A 23,412-nucleotide genomic window follows, 5' to 3' on the forward strand; every position below is an offset into this window, starting at 1 on the left:
TCAGAAGCGTGGTCACAGTGAACACAGGTACTCGCGTCACCGCTGGTGCATTGCATTGAATAAAATTTTAGTAGACCCCTGTGGGTGTGCTAACTTGCTAAGAGGCCAGACTAGTCGGGGGATATAACACCCTTGGGACTAGTCCCCGCGCTCAATAGTGTAAGATAAATACTTTTCCTAAAGATCTCTTTATCTATGCTAGTGAATACAGAAACAGTTATGCAGGGGTCAACAATATCCGCCCAGAACTGCTCGTGGTTCTCACTGCATATTGCCCCTGACAGGTTCCCTTTAACCAATCTATTCCACTTTCACATTCTGTTTTTCGTAAAGTAGCAACTAGATGGACGCATGTCATAAGGAAGATGTGAATGTAGCCAATAGAGTACAATATGTATACAATAACGTAGAGAGAGTGTTTTTACACAACACAATCGGACTTCATGCTAGTGGTAAATTTTGGTATGTGGCAAATTATGGGTTTATTTGTGGAAAAGAATATAAAAGCCTCATATCACTATAAGGCCCTGTGCGCACTAGAAAATAGTATTTTCTAAAGAAAATTCCGCACCCTCTGAAAGATTACCGCACCAAAAACCAAAGCAAAACGCACCCGAAAACCGCATGCGGTTTTACCACGGGTTGGTACCTGTGTTTTTATGCCTTCAAGGCAATAAAGCACATTGAAAAAAAAGAAAAAAAAAGTATTACATACACAAACACACACACATATATACATACACACATATATACATATATGTGTGTATTGTCATTTCCTTTCCTTCTTCTGGGCTAGAGAGAGGGCTAGAGAGAAGTTTCCCCCCTCAACAGTATTTGTGATAGAGCAGTGACCCTGCGGGACCTTTGGATCAGAGTTCTCGCAGGGTCACTGCCGGTCGGTGTCGTCACTCTATTACTGCTTGTGAGGCCCTGAAGTTGTCGCGAGTGGTAACGTGTTAAACATAACCAACCATGAGAAATGTCCTGGAGTTACCCCTGCAGTCTCGTTACGAGGCTGCATTGAGTACTATGTGTCAGACGCCGCTGGGTCAGTATGCAAGCGACGTGGGACCTCCTGTGGATTACGCCGGACCTGGAGGGGTGTTTGGGGGGAGGGGGGTTTAATAAAGAGGTGAAAGAGGGGGATATTGTGTGTTTTATTTCAAATAAAGGATTTTTCAATGTGTGTGTTTATTTACTTTCACTTACAGTTTAGTGATGGCGTGTCATAGACGCTGCCATTACTAATCTTGGACTTAGTAGCAGCTATGGGCTGCCATTAACTCCTTATTACCCCAACTGCCACCGCACCACGGCAACCGGGAAGAGCCGGTAACACGCCGGGACTGTTGCATCTAATGGATGCGACATTCTCGGGGCAGCTGTGGGCTGATATACTTGGTTGCGGGTGGGGGGGGGGGCAATAACCATGGCCTCGCCCTCCCCAGCCTGAGAATACCATGCCCCTGCTGTGTGCTTACCTTGGCTATACGGTAAAAATATGGCGGAGCCCACCCTTTTTTTTTTTTTTTATTTTTATTATATACGCTTTTGATTTCTATGTGTCTGTGCATTATATATATGTCTGTGTGTGATATGTGTGTGTTTACTCTCTGCTCAATTTCCTCTTCCTCTCCTAGTGACATCACTTCCTTGCAAAATGCAGGGTTATGATGATCACTATGTCCCGAAAAACGCAAAATACTGCGGGAATAACGCAGGAAAACGCACAGAATTTGCTACCTGCGTTATTCCCTGCGGTATTTCACGATTACATTAGTCAATGGGGTAAAATACTGCAGGTACCTGCGGAAAAGAAGTGACATGCGCATGGAGGTGAAGGCCCTCATTGCCACCACCATCTTGGTATTCCTATGGAGCTCAGCCCATAGCTTTATACGGTATCATTAATTTAATCATATAATGCAATCAATATATAGTTTAAACTGCAGATTCAAGTTCCATAGTGAGGACTATAAAATAAAGAAGTAGTGATGAGCCAACACTACCATGCTCAGACAGGCGCGACTCGTGTCCCGAGTATAATGGGAATAAATGGGAAGTAGAGCATTTTTCCCAGTAGATTTCCTGAAAAAGTTACCCTTTGTCTTCCATGATACTCGGGCCCATCCAAGCATGATTGCTCATTATGAGTACCGAGCATGGTCGTGCTCGCTCATCATTAGAGAAAACTAATAAAAACACCCATCAAAATATCACATACACCCCCAAAAGCTTCCAATCCTCCGCAGCCATAAAACAGGCCCGTACTCCGCTCCATCAACGGAAAAATGTCACAGTAATTTACGTGTCTCAGAATTCAGATTTGTGTTTAACCATTAAGAAAAAAATAGACCAAAACATACAAGCTTGGTATCACTAGAACTGTGTGACCTGTAGTCATAGTCCGAGGGCAGTTATTACTGCGCACGATGAGTGCCATAGAGAAATATTGGAGGAATTGTGGGGTTTCACCATTTCACCACACTTGTACTTTTTTTAACTCCACTTATAAAAGGTAAAACGAATGGCGTCTTTTATAAATACCCAAATCTAGCCGGGACGTTGGTGCAAAATACATCTTAAATAAGGGTGGGTGGGTGGGGGATGTATAATTCTTGTTCTCGCATGTATTTTGAGTAAAAAAATCATTTTTGCAATGGGGTTTTAGTAAACATTTTGCCTTCTATAGCCTCCGCGCTGTACTGTGTAACACTGGATGCAGAGTGAGCTAACTGAGAATCGGTCAGTGAGCTCATTCCGCCGGTATAACAGGGACGTTTCAATCTCCTCAGCCGATTTACGGCCACAGACCTTATTAAAGCTAAACATGACGGGAGACAGTCGGTAAAGGCAAAACCGTGCAAAATTTGGAATTATAAAAATTATTTTTTGCCCCAAACACAAATTTCAGTAAAAAATTAAACAATATTGACCCCAAATCTGAAGAAATTGCAGGTTTCACCAGATTCTGAGCTCAGTGAGAAATGTCGGCCGGCGTGTCCAGGGCCCGGTCCCCAGAATAGGGTCGTTAGCCCCAATAATAACCGCGTCCCTATACCATCAGGGGGCCATTGTCATCCCTAGGGCTGGGGGGGACCGAATCAATAGCACAGCTGTCATCGCAGCCTTCATTAAAGGGCCAGTGCATCCGCCCCTCCCCCACAGCAGCCATCAGCACAGCTTGGTGAATTTATGGCTGCTGTGGATGAGCACTACATGTATTGCTTCCCTGCCAGGCCCTGAAATCTCTTAATATGGCAGCTGACAACACTAATGCACCGAGGCCCTAATAAATGCCTATGCTTGACAACAGAGAACAATAGCGATCGCTGTAAAAATACAAGCCGTTTACTGACGACCTCTACAAGCTTCTATAGGAAACCATTGTCTGGAGCACTACGACAACACACAGGCACAGCCCCGGCTGGGGGGCTCAGGGAGACCTACCACTATGGCGGAGGCTGGTCCGCGGAGAGCGTCCGTTCGCTTCTTGGTCGGTCGATCTTCCGCTTCGTCCACTGCTAACGAGTCCCTGATCTCCCGTTCCAGGTCTCGCACTTCCGCCGTCCACCATCTCTACACAGGCCGCATCTGTGCAATCTCCGCCCTCCGGCGCCTCTGATTGGTAAACGGACGCCCAGCAATGCTTTCCCATTGGCTGAAAACGGACAATGTTCCCGCCCACTCTTCCAGTAAACGTAGGCTGGATGTTATTATCCCCTCACATACATTATCCGCTGAGATGCGGATGTGCGCGGAGCTAGTGCTAGTAATGGTGGCTACCGTACTGCTGCCCCCCCTCCTCCTCCCAGACCTGCTGTCATGGCGTCTGTCTGCTCAATTTGTGAGCAGGAAACAGAATAGAGGCTTGGCTGCTCAGGAACGCGACGTGTAATGAATTCTGTTCATGCCTGTGGCACAAAATGGTGCATAATTAGGCTGTATGTACACGACGCCTTTCTCAGGCAGTGGAAACCGCCCCAAAATGAGCATAATGCACAGCAATGTCAAAACCATACATATTGCACATGTTCTGTCTTACCTCACAACTTTTAATCACTTCAGAGTTAGGAAACCATGAAATGGTTAAAACAAGTGACATGGTACTTGTCCCTATTATGTATACCCCTTTCACATGTAAAGCGGCATGGAATAAATGGCGCTATAATAATAATAATAATGGTCACTCCTTGGGAAGGTGGCCGCTCTCTATACCTCACAGTAGAGAAGAGGAGATACTGGCAATGGGGTAGCCACAAGAACGACGGCGAGCCGCTTTAGGGAAAAGACCGCCATGTTTTCCTGAGGCGATTGAGAGAATTCAGCGGGCGTGGCGCTGTCTAAAAGACGCTATATGCACATAGCCTTAAGGCTTGTTCACACCGTGTTGTTGCCGTGCCTGTTTGCTAGGAATATGTGCACACACGTACTTGCAGCAGGTTTTGCTTCAGTAAAAATCAGTGTTGGCATTAACAAAAAGCAGAAAGTAAGCACATTTTTTATGCATGATTTTTTTTCTTGTCATTTAAATTAGAGAAAAACTGAAATAAGTGACGTGCCACATATTTAAAAAAAAAACCCTTCAAGGCCACGTGCACATATTGTTTGGGAAGTTTTTTACCTCACTATTTGTAAGTCAAAACCAGGAGTGGGCAATAAATACAGAAGAGGTGCTCATGTGTTTATTAGGCTATGTGCGCACTTTGCTTTTTTTCATGCGTTTCCGCAGCGTTTTAATGCCAAAATGCATGCGTTTTGATATTCAAGCAAAGTCTATGGGAAATAGGGCTTTCTTGTGCGCACAATGCTGTTAAAAACGCAGCGTTTCAGTTGCAGAAAATGTGGCAAAAACTCAATGTTTAAAGAAGCAGCATGTCAATTGTTTTTGCCATTTTGGCAGCGTTTTGCTAACATTAGAGTCAATGAGAAACTGCAAAACGCAATCAACATCGAAATCCCAGCGTTTTACATGCTTTTTTGTTGCAGAAAACATGCTTTCTTGACAAAATAAACGCATGCGTTTTTTACATTATATTAATGGCATGATATGTCCCTTTACACACACACATAGTCCGACAATTAAATTAATGAAAATCAATAATTTAACGTTATTTTATGCATAAATATTAATACACAGTTATAATTTTAATAAAATAAGTTATTTTGTGTATGATTTTACTCATGATATTTGTTATCATTTTTTTCAGTTTTTTTCAAAGTGTTTCAATGTTTAAACTTTATTTAGTAGTGTATTTGTATTCAAAACGCTTCTGACTTTAAGCAATGAAAAAGCATGTAAATCGCGGAAAAAACACGGCTAAAACGCGGTAAAAATGCAAGCGTATTTATAGCGTTTTTGTGGTCACAACCAAATTTGACAAAGACAATTTCTGCAGGAGAATGCGTTTAGATCTGCAAGTAACTCAACGCAAAGTGCGCACATAGCCTAATACTTTTCCTCTGATTGTTCCACTCCTGGTTTTGGCTACAAATCCTGAGGTAAAAAAAACCTCACTTATATACTCAGCATGTGCACGTGGCCTTACAACTACTGAGGTTAAAAAAACCTCACTGAATACCCAACATGTGCACATGACCTTACAAATACTGAGATAAAAAAAAACTGAACACTCAACATGTGCACGTGGCCTTACAAATACTGAGTTAGGCCTGTGACACACATCCGTGCCGCCGGCACGTGTTTGTCATTTTTTACACGTACCGGCGGCACGGAGACACGTACAGCAATGCTACCCTATGGTAGCAGGCACACACACGTAAAACCACACGGAACGTGTGTCCGTGTGCGTTTGTACGTGTGTGCGTTTTTCAAAGCGCTGACATGTCAGTTTTTTCTCCGGCAGCACGGGTGTCACACGGCCCGCACCCGTACTACACGGGTGTAGTGTGGATGCGGTCCCGTGTGACACGCGCCGGAGAAAACACAAGTGTCAGTGAAAAAATAAAAAACATTTACTCACCTTCTCCTGCCCTCCTGTCTCTGCCGCTGCTGCCTCTTGCTGCCGACCGCCGCTCATTATTCTCATTGAATATTCACTTCACTGCCTGGCAGCAGCAGCAGCAGCGGGGAGACGGGAGGGCTGGAGACCGAGGATCAGCACCACGGACAGCAGCGCGGACAGCAGGAAGGACCAGGTGAGTATGATAATTACCGGTTCTACGTGTGCTATCACGGATAGCACACGTAGAACACACGTGTCCCGCACGTACCAGAGACACGTACTTACCTGCACGCAACACGCAGGGGAAATACGTGTTTCTCGGCACGTGCGTGAATTACACGTGAGTGTGGCAGAGGCCTAAAGAAGCTCACCAAATGCTCAACGTGTGCACATGGCCTTACAGATACTGAGGTAAAAAATCTCACCAAATACTCAGCGTATGCATGTGGCTTCACAAATAGTGAGGTAAAAACTCATCAAATAATGTGTGCACATGGCCTTACATATACTGAGGTAAGAAACTCACCAAATACTCAATGTGTGCACGTGGCCTACAAGTTCAAATCTACAAAGGAACAAATAAGCAGCATGTACATGAGATTTCAGAAATCTTCACTTTGCTGGTACTGTAAAATGCTGCTTTTGTTTTGTTTTTATATCCTGGACAAACTTAGTGTGAACAAGCAGTTACTGGCCACATGTAAAGACACAACTCATGGTTTATGTTTGGCTAATGAAAACACACATCCATAGGCGGATTATCATGAGGGCAAAGCTCAGAGGGGGGGCATGGCCAGATTGCCCTCACTATAATCTCTGAGAAGAGAGCTTTCCTGGAGATCTGATGCCAGTATGGCAGCTCAAGCTCGAGGGGAGATCTTGTTACCTTTTTTGTGACAAGCTTCAGCCAACAATGCCAATGTTACGATGAAGTCACTGGCGCCAATATGTCATCACACTGGGATGTACTAGCCAGACATAAATTGTTGAGCTGCAGGAGATCGTATTGAGGGCTCAATAGTAAAAAAAAAATTCAGTAAAATTCATTAGATGGGTGTGGGAGTGAGCAAACAATGAATTGAGTGTGAGCAAACGGGAATTTATAATAAATTGACCATGGGAGAGAGGAAATTATAATTAGTAAAGGGTAGGTGGGAGAGAGGATATGACATAATGAATTGGGGGAGAAGCTCATAATTAGATTGAATGTGCCCGTTTCTATCAATAGCATATCGCCAGTGGCGTGGCAGACCACGCGGCTGCTATGGGGCCTCTGAGTCAAGGGGATCCAGATGCAAATACAGTTGAAAGCAATGATGAAAGAGGGATCGCTCCCTCCATTTATCATCCTCCTGCTGAGTCTGCACTCAGTGATGACTTCATTACTGTGCACCTGCTTTTAAATCAGTGAGTGGTGCAGAATTGTAGCGTACTAGGGTTGTGCATTATAATATATAGAGGACTATGGGAGATGCATAATACTTTTCCCCTCACCCATGACAGCACCACGTGAGAGAGGGATCCGCCCAGCAAGGACAGGAAACCATTCTGAATAAAAGGGCGGTACTTCTCCTCTTCGTCAGTTGGTTTCCTGTCCTTGATGGGAGACCCCTGTTCTGAGAACCGGCGGTAAATAAGAAAAAAAAAAGAAAAGTCGCATACTTACCCAGCCCCGTCCGGTGTCTGGAAGAGCAGGGTGAGTCCTGTAGCACCGTTCTTCGGGGCTGGAAGCGCCGTCCACCTGCCCGGGGGGGTCCTGGTGTCCGTGCGGGAGCGGGCAGCAGGAACCGCTGGGGGGCTCCCGGTCCGCCGCTCCTTTCCCCCCGCTCTGCGCTCCATGCTGCCGGGAACTTCCGGGTGCTTGCACACGCGACGGGCACGCTGGGAGATGGAGGCGGGCCTTCCGATGACGTCACCGGATGAAGATGGCGGCGCTCATGCAACGCTGCGGTGCATGCGGCCTGCCATTCCGGTTTAAAGGCACTCCTGGCCGTGCACCGTGGGGAGCGTGGGGAGCGGGGAGGAGCCTCACCTGGGACCGGAAGGCGGAGGATTTGGTGTAAAAATGTCTCTCCTGGCGCTGTCAGAGGCTGGTACCTGGGCTCTGCAATGGACACGGATGAGCAGCAGCGCTCTCCCGTGCGTCGTCAGCAGGGCAGGAAAACGGATGACCGGAGCGACACTGGTCGGACGGGCCGTGGCAGCCATGACAGCAGATCCTCCCATGACTCTACAGCTCCTGTGAGGCCTGTGGATGTTCCGAAACAGCCTTCAAAACCGGTACCCTTCATTCCTATGGTGGTGAGTGGATCTTCGTGAATGTCATCATACTCAAGGCTCCCTAAGAAATCCATGTCCAAAAAGAAGCATAAGGAATGCCCCCTATGCAGGGAACCCCTCTCAGAGGAGTGGCACAAGAAGTTGTGTCAGGGGTGTATCCGTCGCACAATTGCGGAGGAATCCCCGGGACTCTCAGCAGACGTCCGTTCAGCTATCCGCTCAGAGGTACAGGATTCCATGAAGGCTTTCTTGAAAAAGAAAAAATCGAAACCTGTAGGATGTGATGTTTGGAGGTCTGGAAGATAGGAAGACGCGTACCTTTCCGGTCAACAACAAAATTGAGGCACTTATTCAGAAGGAGTGGAAGCGTCCGGACAAAGCAGGCTCTCTCCCCTCCTCCTCCAAACGGAAATATCCCTGTGATGAGGACAAAGCAACCGTATGGGACAATGCACCCCGGATCGATGCTGCCGTTGCGAAGTCTTCTCGGCGAGGAGGCATTCCCCTAGAGGACTCGGGTACGTTGAAAGATCCCCTGGACAAAAAAGCGGATGTCATTCTTAAGCACCTATGGGAGACATCTGCGGGGAGCTTGAGGCCGGCCATCGCAAATACCTGTACAGCCCGTTCTCTCATGATCTGGCGCCAACAGGTTGAGGATCAGTTGCGGGATAACACCTCCCGTGACAAGATCCTGTCAAAATTTCCGCTTCTCCAGGGGGCTGCAGCCTTTTTGGCAGATTCCTCAGCGGATGTTATTAGGCTGGGAGCTTGTTCTGCGGGATTGTCTAATCAGGCCAGACGGGCATTGTGGCCGAAGGGCTGTCCTGGAGATCTGCAATCCAAACACAAATTGTGTGCGGTGCCCTGTGACGGTCACCTGCTCTTTGGGAAACAGCTGGAGGATGTGCTGGACAAAGCGTCAGAGGGCAAAAAGTCCTTCCCGAGATTCCACTCTGGTTCCTCCCGCCCCTTTCGGAGGCAGAGATTCTCCAAAGGCAGACCCCCGGATAATCGGCGGTGGGAGCGCAGACCGAAGCGGGACTCCGGCTTCATGTTCGGGGGCGCTCCAGCCGCCTCAAAGAAGTCTGCCCAGTGACACCAGGCTGCTGGTCAGAGGACGCCTTTCGCACTTTCTGGAGCAGTGGGAAAGAATTTCCTCCAACGCCTACGTTCGTTCCATTATCAGAGACGGTCTCCAGTTCCAATTTCTACTTCAGCCACCACAGCGTTTCGTCATCACTCCTCTTCGGGGGTCACAGTCAGAGCAACATGCTCTGGAATCGGAAATTCGGATATTGATTGGGAAGGCAGTCCTGTGTGAGGTGCCCGTGGCGGAAAGGGGAAAGGGGTTCTATTCCCCCCTCTTTCTTGTAGGAAAGCCAGATGGTTCCTTCCGTACAATAATAAACCTCAGACGTCTCAACCAGTTTTTCCAGTATTTCCCGTTCAAGATGGAGTCTGTTCAGTCGGCCATAAAGCTGCTGTTCCACAACTGTTATATGGCAGTGATAGACTTGAAGGACGTCTATTACCATGTCCCTATACATCCTCATTCTCAGCAGTTCCTGCGAGTGGCGGTTTCCATCAACAACTTGGTCAGTCATTTTCAGTTCCGAGCCCTCCCCTTCGGGCTCTCTGTCGCCCCCAGGATTTTTACGAAAATAGTGGCAGAGATGACGGCTCATCTATGGATACGGAATATTCTGGTGGTTCCTTACCTGGACGACTTCCTGGTGATTGGGAACTCCAAGCAGCAATGTGCGGCTCATCTCCAATACCTTCTACAGTCTCTACAAGACCTGGGTTGGATGGTGAATTACGAGAAGTCCCGGATGGACCCGGTCACGATTCAGTCATTTCTAGGTCTCACTCTCAACTCAGTGTGTCAGCAGTGCCTTTTGCCGGCAGAAAAGATTCGGAGGGTTTCAGCCTTGGCCCGGCGGGCGATCCACCATCCCAGGATGTCTCTGAGGCAGGCTATGTCCTTGCTGGGTACTCTGACATCTTGCTTCCCGGCGGTCCCATGGAGTCGGGTCCGCTCCAGGGCTCTCCAGTGGCAGGTTCTGTATGCCCAGAAAGCATTGAACGATTGTTTAGAAGGGGTCGTCACCCTGTCCTGGGCGATCAGAAGCTCTCTCCTCTGGTGGACGTCCGTGGACAATCTGTCTGTAGGTGTTCCCTGGCTACCTCGGGACCGGAGGGTGGTCACTACCGATGCCAGCCAGTCCGGCTGGGGGCGCTCACCTTCTCGAGCACATTTCTCAGGGTTGGTGGTCGCCGCGGGAGGCGGCGCAACCCTCGAATCTCTGGGAGCTGTAGGCGGTGGAGCGTGCCCTACACGACTTTCTCCCTCACCTTCGCGGGCGGCATGTTCTGGTCATGTGCGACAACCAGTCCACAGTCTCTTATGTCAACCACCAAGGGGGCACGAGATCCCCATCCCTCATGCAGGTGTCCTACAGACTGTTTCTCTGGGCAGAGCAGCATCTTCTCTCCCTCTCGGCTCTCCACATCAAAGGAAGTCTCAATGTCACGGCAGATTACCTCAGCCGCCATCACCTGCGGCAAGGGGAATGGTCCTTGAATCCTCGGGTCTTTCGACAGATAGTGGCTCTCTGGGGCTTGCCACAGATAGACCTCTTTGCCACCAGACTGAACAGGCAGGTAGTGCAGTTCTGTTCGCTAAGCCCCTCGGACCAGCCCTTCGCAGTAGACGCGCTACAGGTTCCATGGACCTTCCGGCTAGCTTATGCGTTTCCTCCGATTATCATGCTGCCGACCGTTCTGCAAAAAATCAGGGAGGACCGGGCGAGGGTACTTCTTATCGCCCCCTTCTGGCCCAAACGACCATGGTTTTCTCTCCTAAGGGCAATGTCTGTCACGGATCCCTGGGTTCTGCCGGAAGTTCCGGACCTGTTACTACAGGGACCAGTATTCCACGCGCAAGCGAAAGGATTCCATTTAACGGCTTGGAATTTGAAAGGTCGCTGTTGAGGAGCAAAGGTTTTTCCCCTGACCTTATTTCTACTTTGCTGAAAAGCCGAAAGCCTGTTACCACCAAAATATATGGGAGAGTGTGGCAGAAATTCCTACAGTTCTCTGATGGTCCCTTGGGTCCGGAGGCTCCTGTTGAGTGCATTTTAGAATTCCTTCAGAAGGGGTTTGATCTGGGGTTAGCGGTGAACACTCTCAAGGTTCAGGTCTCTGCCTTGGGGGCCCTGTACAATTGTAACCTGGCGGCCAACAAGTGGATTAAATGATTTATTATGGCTAGTGGTAGGACTAGGCCAGTGGTCATACCAAAGGTTCCTCCCTGGGACCTGAACTTGGTCTTGGATGCCCTCACGGGACCCCCCTTTGAACCCCTGACTAAGCTTTCCCTGAAATTACTTACCCTGAAAACCGTATTGCTAGTCGCATTAACCTCGGCACGGCGGATCAGTGATTTGCAGGCCCTGTCAGTTGTGCAGCCTTACACTCAGGTCCTTGAGGATAGAGTCATATTGCGACCGGACCCAGCGTATCTCCCGAAGGTCGCTTCTCATTTTCATAGAACGCAAGAAATAGTCCTGCCCTCGTTCTGCAGCCGTCCCACTAATGAGGGGGAACGTAGATTTCACACCCTAGGGCCCTCCTACACTATCTTTCGGTCACACAGGCAGTGAGGAAGACACAGTCGTTATTCATCTCCTTTCAGGGTAGTACCAAGGGTCAGGGGGTGTCCAAGGGTACTATCGCTAGGTGGATTAGGGAGGCCATTACTTTAGCCTACTCCTCCAGTGGAGCGCCTGTTCTGGAGAACATCCGGGCCCATTCCACCAGAGCGGTGTCTACCTCCTGGGCTGAACGTGCACAGGTATCTATTGAACAAATTTGTAGGGCCGCTACCTGGTCCTCACAATCTACTTTTTTCCGGCACTATCCTCCTCGGCTGCTCTTTCGTTTGGTAGACGGGTGCTTGAGGCGGTGGTCCCTCCCTAAATGGGTTTCTCTGCAAATCTCTCACGTGGTGCTGTCATGGGTGAGGGGAAAACACAACGGTTACTTACCGGTAGCCGGTTTTTCCAGAACCCATGACAGCACCCTTATATTCCCTCCCTTTCTCATCCTTGGTGTGCACTTTTTCGGTGTGCTTGTGGGTGTTTAGTGGTGGTGGAGTAAGTTCTAACGATTGTTGGAGGTCTTCTCATTCTCGGTAATCAACTGACGAAGGGGAGAAGTACCGCCCTTTTATTCAGAATGGTTTCCTGTCCTTGCTGGGCGAATCCCTCTCTCACGTGGTGCTGTCATGGGTTCTGGAAAAACCGGCTACCGGTAAGTAACCGTTGTGTATTTGGAGGACTAAGGGCGTGCATTATAGTATAAGAGGACTATGTGGGGTGTATTATACTATTTGGAGCAGGGGCGGACACTGACAGCTTGGGGCCCCTGTGCAAGAAATTGTACCTGGGCTCCCCCCCTCTTCTATGACCGTATCTTTGTAGAAAAGGTGAACGGATGGACTCTACATGGCTGGTTCCCACCGTGAAGCATGGAGGAGGAGGTGTGATGGTGTGGGGGTGCTTTGCTGGTGACACTGTTGGGGATTTATTCAAAATTGAAGGCATACAGAACCAGCATGCCTACCACAGCATCTTGCAGCGGCGTGCTATTCCATCCGGTTTGCGTTTAGTTGGACCATCCTTTTATTTTTCAACAGGACAATGACCTCAAACACACCTCCAGGCTGTGTAAGGGCTATTTGACTAAGAAGGAGAGTGATGGGATGCTACGCCAGATGACCTGGCCTCCACAGTCACCAGACCTGAACCCAATCGAGATGGTGTGGGGTGAGCTGGACCGCAGAATGAAGGTAAAAGGGCCAACAAGTGCTAAGCATCTCTGGGAACTCCTTCAAGACTGTTGGAAGACCATTTCTGGTGACTACCTCTTGAAGCTCATCAAGAGAATGCCAAGAGTGTGCAAAGCAGTAATCAAAGCAAAAGGTGGCTACTTTGAAGAACCTAGAATATAAGATATATTTTCAGTTGTTTCACACTTTAAGTATGTCATTCCACATGTTTTAATTCATAGTTTTGATGCCTTCAATGTGAATCTACAATTTTCTGAGTCCTGAAAATAAAGAAAACTCTTTGAATGAGAAGGTGTGTCCAAACTTTTGGTCTGTAGTGTATATATCCCATCACTAAATCCCCATATACAACACCTGTACTACATCACTACACCCCCCATATACTACACCTGTATACCTGTAATATACTACACAACTAAACCCCCATATACTACACCTGTAATATACTACATCACTACACTCCCATCCCATATTCTACACTACTACACACCCCATGTACTACCCCTGTAATATACTATATCAGTACATCCCCATATACTACACCTGTAATATACTACATAACTACATCCCCATATACTACACCTGTAATAAACTACATTACTACAGTGGGTACGGAAAGTATTCAGACCCCTTTACATTTTTTACTTCTTGTTTCATTACAGCCATTTGGTAAATTAAAAAAAAGTTAATTTTGTTTCTTATTAATGTACACTCTGCACCCCGTCAACAAAAAAACCAAACAGAAATGTAGACATTTTTGCAAGTTTATTAAGAAAAACTGAAATATCACATGGTCATAAGTATTCAGACCCTTTGCACAGACACTCATATTTACAGACACTCACAGGCACAGACACTCACATGCTGTCCATTTACTTGTGATCCTCCTTAAAATGGTTGTACTCCTTCATTGGAGTCCAGCTGTGTTTAAATAAACTGATATGACTTGATTTGGAAAGGCACACACCTGTGTATATAAGACCTCACAGCTCATAGGGCTTGTCAGACCAAATGAGAACCATGAGGTCAAAAGAATTGCCCAAGGAGCTCAGAGATAGAATTGTGGCAAGGCACAGTTCTGGCCAAGGTTACAAAAGAATTTCTGCAGTACTCAAGGTTCATAAGAGCATACTGGCCTCCATAATCCTTAAATGGAAGAAGGTTGGGACCACAAGAACTCTTACTATACCTGGCCGTCCAGCCAAACTGAGCAATCGTGGGAGAAGAGCCTTGGTGAGAGAGGTAAATAAGAACCACAAGATCACTGTGGCTGAGCTCCAGAGATGCAGTAGGGAGATGGGCGAATGTTCCTTAAAGTCAACTATCACTGCAGCCCTCCACCAGTCGGGCCTTTATGGCAGAGTGGCCCAACGGAAGCCTCTCCTCAGTGCAAGACACAAGAAAGCCTGCATAGAGTTTGCAAAAAAACACTTGAAGGACTCTAAGACTATGAGAAATAAGATTCTCTGGTCTGATGAGACGAAGATTGAACTTTTTGGTGATAATTCTAAGCGGTATGTGTGGAGAAAACCAGGCACTGCTCATCAACTGCCCAATACAATCCCAACTTTGAAACATGGTGTTGGCAGCATCATGCTATGGGGGTGTTTTTCAGCTGCAGGGACAAGACAACTGGTTGCAATTGAAGGAAAGATGAATGCGGGCAAGTGCAGAGATATCCTGGAAGAAAATCTCTTCCAGAGTGCTCTGGACCTCAGACTTGGCCGAAGGTTCACCTTCCAACAAAACAATGACCCTAAGCACACAGCTAAAATAACAAAAGAGTGGCTTCAGAACAACTCTGACCATTCTTGACTGGCCCTGCCAGAGCCCTGACCTAAACCCAATTGAGCATCTCTGGAGAGACCTGAAAATGACTGTCCACCAACGTTCACCGACCAACCTGATGGAACTGGAGAGGATTTGCAAGGAAGAGTGGCAGAGGATCCCCAAATCCAGGTGTGAAAACATCCTTCCCAAGAAGACTCATGGCTGTACTAGCTCGAAAAGGGTGCTTCTACTCAATACTGAGCAAAGGGTCTGAATACTTATGACCATGATATAGTTCAGTTTTTCTTGTTTAATAAATTTGCAAAAATTTCTACATTTCTGGGGGGGGGTTTCTGTCAAGATGGGGTGCAAAGTGTATATTAATGAAAAAAAATGAACTTTTTTAAATTTACCAAATGGCTGCAATGAAACAAAGAGTGAAACATTTAAAAAGTTCTGAATACTTTCCGTACCCACTGTACATCCCCATATACTACACATGTAATATATTACATGACTACATCCTCATATACTACACCTGTAATAAACTACATCACTACACTAAAACACTACACTACACTACAGGGTGACACTGTGGCTCAGTGGTTAGCACTGCAGTCTTGCAGCGCTGGGGTCCTGGGTTCAAATCCCACCAAGGACACTATCTGCAAGGAGTTTGTATGTTCTCCCCGTGTTTGTGTGGGTTTCCTCCGGTTTCCTTCCACACTCCAAAGACATACAGATAGGGACTCTAGATTGTGAGCCCCAATGGGGACAGTGTTACCAATGTATGTAAAGCGCTGTGGAATTAATAGCGCTATATAAATGAATAAAATTATTATTATTATTATTACACCCCATATACTACACCACTAGACCCCCATATACTACACCTGTTATATACTATATCACTACACCCCCCATATACTACACCTGTAATATACTACATCACTACATCTCCCATATACTACACCTGTAATAAACTACATCACTACATCCCCAAGTACTACACCTGTAATATACTACATCACTACATCCTTATATACTATACCTGTAATAAACTACATCACTACACCCCATATACTATACCACTAGACCCCCATATACTACACCTGTAATATACTACATCACTACATCCCCCATATACTACACCTGTAATATATTACATCCCCATATACTACACATGTAATAAACTACATCACTACACCCCCCATATACTACACCACTAGACCCCCATATGCTACACCTGTAATTTTCTACATCACTACATCCCCATATACTACACCTGTAATATACTACATCACTACACCCCCCCATATACTATACCTGTAATATACTACATCACTGCACCCCTCATATACTACACCTGTAATATACTACTTCCCCCATATACTACACCTGTACACCTGTAATATACTGCATCACTACATCCCCATATACTACACCTGTAATATACTACATAACTACAACCCCCATATACTACACCTGTAATATACTACATCACTACACCCCCCATATACTATAACTGTAATATACTACATCCCCATATGCTACACCTGTAATATGCTACATCACTACATCCCCATATACTACACCTGTAATATACTACATCCCCCATATACTACACCCGTACACCTGTAATATACTGCATCACTACACCCCCCATATACTATACCTGTAATATACTACATCACTGCACCCCTCATATACTACACCTGCAATATACTACATCCCCCATATACTACACCTGTACACCTGTAATATACTGCATCACTACATCCCCATATACTACACCTGTAATATACTACATAACTACAACCCCATTATACTACACCTGTAATATACTACATCACTACACCCCCCTTATACTATAACTGTAATATACTACATCCCCATATGCTACACCTGTAATATGCTACATCACTACATCCCCATATACTTCACCTGTAATATACTACATCACTTCACCCGCTATATACTACACCTGTAATATACTACATCACTACACCCCCATATACTGCACCTGTCATATACTACATCCCCATCCCCATATACTACACCCCCAATATTAGTCACCACTCACCCTCCTTCCTCATTGTCCCCTCCTCAGGTTATTAGTCACCATTCACCTCCCCTCCTCAAGCCTCTCCTTATGGGCCCCCTGCTGAGCTGCTTGTTCTATGGGCCCCGCCGATGTTTCTCTTGTATAGGCCCCACTGCTGTTTCTCTGGTACTGTCCCCTGCCGCTGTTTCTCTTGTACGGCCCCCCGCCACTGTTTATCTTGTACGGCCCCCGCCGCTGTTTCTCTTCTACGGGCCCCGCTGCTGATTCTCTTGTACGGCCCCCGCCGCTGTTACTCTTCTACAGGCCCCGGCGCTGTTTCTCTTCTACGGGCCTCGCTATTGTTTCTCTTCTATGGGCCCGACTGCGCTGCTTCTTCTCCTGCCGAGAACTTTTCAAATGACACAGGTGCGCACGCCTTACTGACAATATCAGGGCGCACATGCGTGTGTCACAGAGAAAGTGCTGGGCAGGGAACGGAGGAGAAATTCCGCTGCCTACACTGTGCGGAGCTGCAAGATCGCTCCCTGTCCGAAGTTCTGCGTGTGATGAGGGTAATTTGCACGAAGGCTATCACCGAAACATGCGTTAGTTGGGACCTGGCGCCATTCCAGCAGTGAGTAAAAGTGCTTTAAGGTTATTTATTATTTCTTACATGCCATTGTATTATACTTCCTTATCACAGGGGCTCTCTAAAGCTGGTGTCACACATAACGACGACGACAACGACGTCGCTGCTACGTCACCATTTTCTGTGACGTTGCAGCGACGTCCCGTCGCTGTCGCTGTGTGTGACATCCAGCAACGACCTGGCCCCTGCTGTGAGGTCGCCGGTCGTTGCTGAATGTCCAGCTTCATTTTTTGGTCGTCACTCTCCCGCTGTGACACACACATCGCTGTGTGTGACAGCGAGAGAGCGACGAAATGAAGCGATCAGGAGCCGGCACTGGCAGCTGCGGTAAGCTGTAACCAGCGTAAACATCGGGTAACCAAGGGAAGACCTTTCCCTGGTTACCCGATGTTTACGCTGGTTACCAGCCTCCGCTCTTGCTGCCAGTGCCGGCTCCTGCACTGTGACATGTGGCTGCAGTATGCATCGGGTAATTAACCCGATGTATACTGTAGCAAGGAGAGCAAGGAGCCAGCGCTAAGCAGTGCGCGCGGCTCCCTGCTCTCTGCACTGACATGTAGCTGCAGCACACATTGGGTTAATTAACCCGATGTGTGCTGCAGGAGAGCAAGGAGCCAGCGCTAAGCGCGGCTCCCTGCTCTCTGAACTGTGACATGTAGCTGCAGCACACATCGGGTTAATTAACCCGATGTGTGCTGCAGGAGAGCAAGGAGCCAGCGCTAAGCGCGGCTCCCTGCTCTCTGAACATGTAGCACAGCGACCTTATGATCGCTGCTTCTGCTGTGTTTGACAGCTAAGCAGCGATCATAACAGTGACTTACAAGGTCGCTGTTACGTCACCGAAAATGGTGACGTAACAGCGACGTCGTTGTCGCTGTCGTTTAGTGTGACACCAGCTTTACACTGGTCACTGAGTGGATTAACATATTGTAACTTGTAACTTGTGATTAGGTATTTCCTATTGTTGGCATTACATCTGTTTATCCTAACCTGGCACTTTCTCTCCCTGCTGCTCTGGTACGCCATCTTGTGGACTTTCTTTGTCATCACACCCCATTTTTTAATTTTTGTCACAATAAAGATTTTTTATTTTACTCACTATCACCACACAGCAGAGAAGCCAAACTCCCATAGGGGAAGGGAAAACCACCATCACTGTAAGGATGAAAAGAATGTTCTAGACTGTTATGCAGAGTTTCAGTAAGGCTATGTCCGCACTTTGCGTTTCCACCTGCGTTTCAGGTGCTTTTTAGGTCTGTTTTGAACTGCACCTTTTCTTGCCAAAAGGCATGCGTTTTGATTTTCCATAATAGTCTATGAAAAATGGTGATTTCTTGTCTGCACTTAGCGTTTATAAACGCTGCGTTTAATTTGCATAATTTGTTGCAAAAAACATGCGTTCAAAGAAGCAGCATGTCAATTTTTTTTGCCATTTGGGCTGCGTTTTGCTAACATTGAAGTCAATGAGAAGTAGCAAAAAACAAGAAACTTCAAAATTCCAGCGTTTTACCTGCTTTTTACCTGCTGAAACAATGCGTTTTGGACTACCAAATCGCAAACTATTCTAACATTAAATTAATGGAATAATATGTCCCTTTGCACACACATAGTCCAACAATTAAAATAATGGAAAATATAAATATAATGCTATTTTACTGCTAAATATTATAAAACCACTATAATTATGAGAAATATAACTATAATCTTTATAATTTCAAAAAATGTGTTCCTTTTTTTCCCATTTTTTCATTGTGTTTGACTGTTTAAACTTTATTTAGCAGTGTCTTTATGTTCAAAACGCATCTTTACAAACGCAATGGAAAAGCATGTAAAAAGCGCTAAAAACGCGGCTAAAACACAATAAATACGCATGCGTTTTTAGCGCTAATTTGTGGTCAAAAGCAACTTTGGCAAAATCAATTACTGCCAGAGGATGCGTTTTGAACTGCAAGTAGGGCGACGCAAAGTGCGGACATAGCCAAAAAGCTAAAAGCTCCCTGTCTTGTCTCTGGTTGATTTATTCCCTGCTGTGCCATCCCTACCTCAACACATCCCCCAGGAACCAGCCCTAGTTGGAGGGGCAAAAAGACAAACATCTGGCATTGTGCGTCACCACTTAACTCCTGGGGCCCTCCAGCAGTGCCCGGCCATACCACAGCCGAACATCCCAACAGGCGTAACAAACTCTTTATGTATTTTATTTTTCTTTCTACCCTTTTTAAATATTATTTTTATTCCCCATTACAAAAGCCTGTCGCTCGCGCCTGGTATGGCCACATCCCTGCTCGGAGCCACCTCCGTGACATCAGAGGACTCCGAGGAGGCACAATATGGATCTTTTTACTGGCATCACGAACAGGATCCCTTGAAGCCCTTTCCTTGGTTACCCGATATTTACCTTAGTTACTAGCGTCCCGCTCTCACGCTGCCAGTGCCGGCTCCCTGCTCCCTGCATACGTAGCTGGAGTACACATCGGGTAATTAACCCGATGTGTACTCTGGCTAGGAGTGCAGGGAGCCAGCGCTAAGCGGTGTTCTCTCACGCTGCCAGTGCCGGCTCCCTGCTCCCTGCTCCCTGCACACGTAGCTGGAGTACACATCGGGTAATTAATCCGATGTGTACTCTGGCTAGGAGTGCAGGGAGCCAGCGCTAAGCGGTGTGCTCTCACGCTGCCAGTGCCGGCTCCTTGCTCCCTGCACACGTAGCTGGAGTACACATTGGGTAATTAACCCGATGTGTACTCTGGCTAGGAGTGCAGGGAACAGGGAGCCGGCACTGGCAGCGTGAGAGCGGCGGACGCTAGTAACTAAGGTAAATATCGGGTAACCAAGAGAAGTTCTTTCCTTGGTTACCCGATATTTACCTTAGTTACGTTTCCACGTGACGCTGCTGGCTGGGGGCTGGTCACTGGTCGCTGATGAGATCTGCCTGTTTGACAGCTCACCAGCGACCATATAACGACGCAGCAGCGATGCTGATAAGGTCAGATGGCTGGTCATGATCGCTGCTGCGTCGCTATGTGTGACACTACCTTAAGGCTCAACTACGAATGATGTATCTGCAGAACCCAGATATGGACTTTGTTCAGTTCAAGGACAGAGCAAGCCACATACTTAGAGAAACCACCTATGTTTGTACTGAGCCAGCTAACAACTCTGCAGTTATGTACCCCAGGGGGCAGTGTCTTCATCCCAAGTGCCTGAAATACAGCACACTAAAGGTCCAGTCACACTAAGCAACTTACCAGCGATCCCAACAACGATAGGGATCGCTGGTAAGTTGCTAGGAGGTTGCTGGTGAGATGTCACACTGCGACGCTCCAGCGATCCCACCAGCAACCTGACCTGGCAGGGATCGCTGGAGCGTGGCTACACGAGTTGCTGGTGAGCTCACCAGCAACCAGTGACCAGCCCCCAGCGCCGCGTGGAAGATGCTGTGCTTGGTAACTAAGGTAAATATCGGGTAACCAACCCGATATTTACCTTGGTTACCAGTGCACGCAGCTACACGTGCAGAGAGCAGGGAGCAGCGCACACTGAGCGCTGGCTCCCTGCTCTCCTAGTTACAGCACACATCGGGTTAATTACCTGATGTGTGCTGCAGCTAAATGTGCACAGAGCAGGGAGCAGCGCACAATGCTTAGCGCTGGCTCCCTGCTCTCCTAGCTACAGCACACATCGGGTTAATTACCCAATGTATACTGCAGCTAAATGTGCACAGAGCAGGGAGCAGCGCACAATGCTTAGCGCTGGCTCCCTGCTCTCCTAGTTACAGCACACATCGGGTTAATTACCCGATGTATACTGCAGCTAAATGTGCACAGAGCAGGGAGCAGCGCACAATGCTTAGCGCTGGCTCCCTGCTCTCCTAGCTACAGCACACATCGGGTTAATTAATCCGATGTGTCCTGCAGCTACATGTGCACAGAGCAGGAGCCGGCACTGACAGTGAGAGCGGTGTAGGCTGGTAACAAAGGTAAATATTGGGTAACCAAGGACAGGGCTTCTTGGTTACCCGATGTTTACATTGGTTACCAGCCTCCGCAGAAGCCGGCTCCTGCTGCCTGCACATTTAGTTGTTGCTGTCTCGCTGTCACACACAGCGATCTGTGCTTCACAGCGGGACAGCAACAACTAAAAAATGGCCCAGGACATTCAGCAACAACCAACGACCTCACAGCAGGGGCCAGGTTGTTGCTGGATGTCACACACAGCAACATCGCTAGCAACGTCACAAAAGTTGTTCGTTAGCAGCGATGTTGCTAGCGATGTTGCTTAGTGTGACGGGGCCTTAAGACTCACACTGATGATTCTTCTGCAGATTTGTGACAAGTGCAGGAACTGACTAAAAGTGTGGCTGCTTTATGTAAAACTGTTCAGACTCTCCAGACGTGTTCCCTCACAGAGAGGAACCAGTTAGCCTCAAGCCCGGATGATCTTCCATGGCGACAGAAGAGGAGGACACCACCATGGCAGCGACGGACAACCTGCAATGGTAGAAGATCTATTGACCAATTTGATCCCAGAGGACGACCCATCTGCAGAAGATGCGACAAGATTGGTCACATCGAGAGAGCGTGTCCTTTAAATGGGCGGACCAACCCCCGGAAGTAAGACAGTCTGGTCCAACCAACTGGAGAAGCAAGTATGTCGGAGGACGTCCAATTGTGCCCGTTGTAATTGACGGCATCCCCTTTACCACTCTATTGGACACTGGTTCACAGGTAACCACAATGCCACACACACTGTAAGGGGTACTTTGCACGCTGCGACATCGCAAGCCGACGCTGCGATGCCGAGCGCGATAGTTCCCGCCCTCGTCGCAGCTGCGATATCCTTGTGATAGCTGCCGTAGCGAACATTATCGCTACGGCAGCTTCACATGGACTCACCTGTCCTGGGACGTCGCTCTGGCCGGCGACCCGCCTCCTTATTAAGGGGGCGGGTCGTGCGGCGTCACAGCGACGTCACACGGGAGGCAGCCAATAGGAGCGGAGGGGCGGAGATGAGCGGGATGTAAACATCCCGCCCACCTCCTTCCTTCCTTCCGCATATCCTACGGAAGCCGCGGTGACGCCGGTAGGACATGTTCCTCGCTCCTGCGACTTCACACACAGGGATGTGTGCTGCCGCAGGAGCGAGGAACAACATCGGACCGTCTCGTCAGCGTAATTATGGATTACGCCGACGCTGCACCGATGATACGATTACGACGCTTTTGCGTATCATCTAGCCATTACACACTACGATGTCGCATGCGATGCCGGAAGTACGTCATTTTCAATTTGACCCCACCGACATCGCACCTGCGATGTCGTAGTGTGCAAAGCCCGCCTAAGGCTGCTTTCACACATCCGGTTTTTGCAGTGCGGCTCAGTCCGGCTCAAAAACCTATGCAACGGATGCGGAGAAAAAAACGGATCCGTTGCATACATTTTTCCATGCGGCCCTTCCGTTTTTTGACGGATGCGGCTTGATACTGAGCATACGCAGTGCAAAAAACCGCATCCAGCTCCGCGTCTGGTGTCCATAGGTTCACATTGTAAATTGCGCCGCATTCAGTTTTTTTGCCGCACAAAAAACGTGCCAGACAACGTTCCATCCGGCCGCCGCATGGCTAAATATGCCACATCCGGCAAAAAACGGACGCAACGCAAGGCCATGCGGCACAATACGGCGCTAATGCAAGTCTATGTAGAAAAAACGCAACCGGCAGCAAAAAAAACGGTTGCGTTTTTTCTGCAAAGCGCCGTATTGCGCCGCTCAGCAAAAACCGGATGTGTGAAAGCAGCTTAACAGATACTGGACTGATATTGATTTCACCTGCCATCCTAATGCAGACTGTCAT

At 47.7% G+C, this 23,412-nt stretch overlaps 1 protein-coding gene across 1 annotated transcript in view; it reads right to left on the reverse strand.

The window, feature by feature from the left end:
* The window catches only part of KDM4B (lysine demethylase 4B), a 122,688-nt gene extending 119,079 nt beyond the window's left edge, over positions 1-3,609 (reverse strand). The window contains exon 1 of the mRNA XM_075352512.1: positions 3,451-3,609. The gene's annotated coding sequence lies outside the window, so the exon portion shown is untranslated. The remainder of the gene's footprint in view (positions 1-3,450) is intronic.
* Positions 3,610-23,412: the final 19,803 nt, after the last annotated feature.

This window comes from Anomaloglossus baeobatrachus, chromosome 1 (assembly GCF_048569485.1).
Source record: "Anomaloglossus baeobatrachus isolate aAnoBae1 chromosome 1, aAnoBae1.hap1, whole genome shotgun sequence".
Taxonomy (NCBI): domain Eukaryota; kingdom Metazoa; phylum Chordata; class Amphibia; order Anura; family Aromobatidae; genus Anomaloglossus; species Anomaloglossus baeobatrachus.